The following is a 4,356-nucleotide window of genomic DNA, read 5'->3' as shown; positions in this document are numbered from 1 at the left end:
GAAAACCTACCCCACAAAATTAAGTTTTTTTAGTCACTATTGACTAATTTATCGGTGAAAGCATAATGCATGATGAGCAACTTCCTCTTGGCTGCCTCTGCAAAAAGGTAGATGCCAAAAGCCACCCCGGCCCCAAAGGCATCTTTTGCTCAGAAAATACATGCATGATTGTTGCAAGAAACTAATTTAATATAGTTATTATTTGATCCTAAAAAGATAAATATCATTACGTGTAAATTGTCTAATGTGTTTCTCTCTGTAGGTTGTGGTCTAACTACCAGTTAAATTGGTCGGCCAAAGGAATATTTTTAATGGAGTAAACAACCTTTTGTTTAAGAATCTTTTACAAGGAAGAGGGCAATTGTAAAGTTAAAGCTCGACGTTGACAAATTTTCCAAAATGAAGGTTTTCTTTATCCTCTGCCTTACGACTATATTGATAATTAATTAATTATAATTTTAAATTATATAGAGTTAATCAAAACATAGAGAACATTTTATCTATAATATTTTTATTTATATAATTTTATAATTATTCTAATCTTAATAAAAAATTACATAACATTTATTACTTATATATATGAAATTTATTATTATTTTAATGGATTGTACACCGTTTTAATATATGTAAAATCCACATTTAGATAAAAAATAAAAATTACACATAGAATACACCCCAACCGCTTAATAGAATACACTATTGCTATCTAAAAGGGTGAATATGTCAATGAAGCTTTAGGAATTAATTATCAAGAAAAATGTAGGAAAAAAAGAAAGAACATGTCAAAAATGTTTTTTTTTTAAGTTGAATATATTGAATTTATTCACAATTTAAACTTATAAGCAACAATTCCGCATATGCGATATAAAATATTGGTAACTCCAAAAATACACAAACAATTTTATTGATATTATAAAAAATTTTACGAAACTCCTTTTCCTTTTTTCTTTTTTCTTGTTGAATATTTTTGGCTTTATAGTAAACAGCAAAGAAAATTTCAAGAGTCTTATATATCTCGTAGCTACATGGCCTTTTCTCATAAGTTGCATATCTTTCAAAAAAACTTCCAGGAGATATTCTCTGCCTTCCGTGCACTTCTGCATATCTTTCTTTCATTTTTTCACCCTTTCGCTTGATATTCCAAAAAGCATCTTTGATTTCGTTCCTTTTTCTCCTTTCCAGAAATTGTTCAACTCCCCCTTTAAAACCAAAGCCTAACTATGGGTAACATCTTCTCGATCTCAGCTTCATGCGACACTGTCATTACCCGCTGCTGTGATTGTGTTGCCGGACAAGTACAGTTTGTATGCAAGCTTGAAGAAAACGTAGAAGCTTTAAAAATTGCACTAGCAGAATTGACGGATCTAAGGAATGATGTGATCAGAAGAGTGAAAATAGCTGAAGATCAACAACAGCTGAAGCGGCTAGACCAAGTTCAAGGCTGGCTTTCGAGGGCAGAAACTTTGATTAATGGAGCTCATTTGTTGATTGAGCAAAGTCCTCAGGAAATTAAGAAATTATGTGTAGGAGGTTGTTTTTCTATGAGTCCCAAGTCCAACCTAAAATTTGGGAAGCAAATTACCAAAATGCTCCGAGATGTTGTAGATCATAAGAGCAAGGGAGTTTTTGACAAGGTGGCTGAGGAGGAACCAACACCTCTAGTAACTGAACGACCTACTGGGCATACTGTTGGTTTGGAATCCACATTCGATAAAGCTTGGAGCATCCTTGAAGCTGAACAAGTGGGCATTGTTGGCCTGTATGGCATGGGAGGGGTTGGCAAGACAACCCTCGTGAACAAAATCAACAACAAGTTCTGTGAACCCCCAAATCGATTTGATGTAGTTATTTGGGTTGTAGTATCTAAAGGGTTTTACATCGGAAAGGTCCAAGATGACATTGCTAAAAGGGTGGGAATAGATGATGGAACATGGCAGGACAAAACTCCAGAGGAAAAAGCTCTAAACATCTTCAGGGTTTTAAAGGAAAAGAAATTTGTTATACTGTTAGATGATATATGGGAGCGAGTTGATCTATCTAAGGTTGGGATACCTCTCCCAACTCAAAAAAATGGTTCCAAACTAGTTTTTACAACTCGTTCTATCAAGGTTTGTGGCCAAATGGAAGCTCAAAAGAAGATTGAAGTGCGGTGTTTGCCTGAAGAAAAAGCTTGGGAATTATTTCAAGAAAAAGTTGGTGAAGAAACACTCGATAGTAATCCATGTATTCGTGAGTTGGCTCATGAATTGGCCAAAGAATGTGGAGGCCTACCTCTCGCACTTGTCACCATTGCTCGTGCCATGGCTTGTAAGAACAAAGTTGAAGAATGGAAAGATGCAATTGAAGTGTGTCGGAGATCATCTGCCTCTGTTTTTCCAGACATGGGTGAAGAGGTATATCCACTTCTAAAATTCAGTTTTGATTCTCTTCCCAATGACATGTTTCGAACTTGCCTCTTGTACTGTAGTTTGTTCTCAGAGGACTACCCAATTGATAAAGAGAAGCTTATAGATTTCTGGACAGCAGAGGGGTTTTTGGATGGACATGGGAATACAAGTCTAGCTCGAAACCAAGGCCACCAAATGATTGGTTCTCTTCTTCATGCATGTTTATTGGAAGAAATAGATGAATTTCGCATAAAGATGCATGATGTGATTCGTGACATGAGTTTGTGGATAGCATGTAAGTGTGAAGAAGAAAAGTGGAGGTTTTTTGTGGAGGCAGGTTATCAATTAACTAAGTTACCAGAAGTTCAGAATCGGGGAAGCATACGCAGGATGTCATTGATGAAGAACAGGATAGAAAATCTAGCAGAAGCACCTAACTGTCCTGATCTCCAAACTTTGTTTCTTAACGATAATCCGTTGAAGGTGATCAATAATGACTTCTTCCAATTTATGTGTGGCTTAAAAGTTCTAAACTTGTCAGGCAATAGTGGTATAGGAGAATTGCCAGTGGGAATTTCGAAATTGGTGTCTCTGGAATGTCTCGATCTCTTCCGTACAAGGATAAGACAGCTACCAATTGATTGAAGGCTTTAGAAAAGCTTAAATGCTTGAACTTGGAGATACTTTATTCTACCATAAGAATTCCAAGACAGTTGATATCTGCTTTTTCAAAGCTGTTAGTATTGAGAATGTATGGCTGTGATTATTCTTTGGGCCAGGAAGAGGAAGATGATAATGAATGCTTGGTGGAAGAATTGAAGTGCTTGAACCATTTGAATGTGTTGACTGTCCCTATAACAAGTGCTTTGGGTCTCGATAGACTTTTGAGTACTGAAAGGTTATGCAGCTGCACTTTAAATATTCAGCTTAAATTGTTAAAGGACTCGAAGCGATTGAATATTTTATCTTTAGCGAAAATGAAGAGTCTAGAACATCTAGAACTTAGGAAGTGTGAAAGTTTGGAAGAAGTGGAGATGGAGTGGGGAGGGGAAGGCAGAATGATAAAAACACAGAGCCACATTCAAACCTCTCTGATTGCAGGCAAACATTGCTTCCAAAGCCTTCGGTATGTATTTATAGTCGATTGTTCAAAATTGAAGGACATAACATGGCTAATTCTTGCTCCAAACCTGAGGTCTCTTGGTGTGATGCTCTGCAATAATATGGAAGAAATAATCAATGAGAGAAAACTGAGTCAAGTGGCTGAGCTAGAAGAAACTTTAAGCCTATTTGGAAAACTCGAGTCTCTTTCCTTACAGATTTTGCCAGAGTTGAAGAGCATTTACTGGGATACACTTCCCTTCTCATGTTTGAAAGAAATTTTTGTTTGGCGATGCCCAAAGCTGAAAAGACTTCCACTCAACTCCAACAGTGCAAAGGAAAACAAAATCAGCATTAGGGGAAAGAAAGAATGGTGGAAAGAGCTTCAATGGGAGGATGAATGTGCTCTAAACGGTTTTCTTCCCTCCTTTACGTCTTTTGACTGAAAGTGCAAAGTAAACATATTACTTTTACCATTTGTCTCTGTTATAATTGTTGTGTTTGAAACTGTTGCGGTGCGTTCTAAAATCGTGGATGATTTTCTGATTTGTATCATGTTCATTAAATTGACTAAGTTAATGGTGAATCTTTTGGTTATATGGATTTAAATATAGGCTGCATTTTAATGCTGAGTAAATAATTTTAGCTTCAACCTAAATATCTCAATTTGTTTGATTTTATTTATGGTCAGCTAACATGTTATGCTACCAACTTTTTCTTGATTTAAACACGTGCAGTAACTATTTATATTCTTCTCGTCTTTCTTTAATTATAAACTATTATCTATGTATAAAAGTGTGAATTTTAATATTGTTAAAAGTGATTGACTTAAATACTTTTATAAATCTTTAAATTAACAAATTTATTT

At 35.5% G+C, this 4,356-nt stretch overlaps 1 pseudogene; it reads left to right on the top strand.

Annotated features, from left to right (window-relative positions):
* The first annotated feature begins 904 nt into the window (after window positions 1–904).
* Window positions 905–4,097, top strand: LOC111280901 (disease resistance protein SUMM2 pseudogene; annotated as a pseudogene).
* Window positions 4,098–4,356: the final 259 nt, after the last annotated feature.

Source organism: Durio zibethinus, chromosome 28 (assembly GCF_047325235.1).
Source record: "Durio zibethinus cultivar Kanyao isolate XHJ-2024 chromosome 28, ASM4732523v1, whole genome shotgun sequence".
Lineage (NCBI taxonomy): Eukaryota > Viridiplantae > Streptophyta > Magnoliopsida > Malvales > Malvaceae > Durio > Durio zibethinus.
This window is presented reverse-complemented; position numbering and strand designations above follow the sequence as displayed.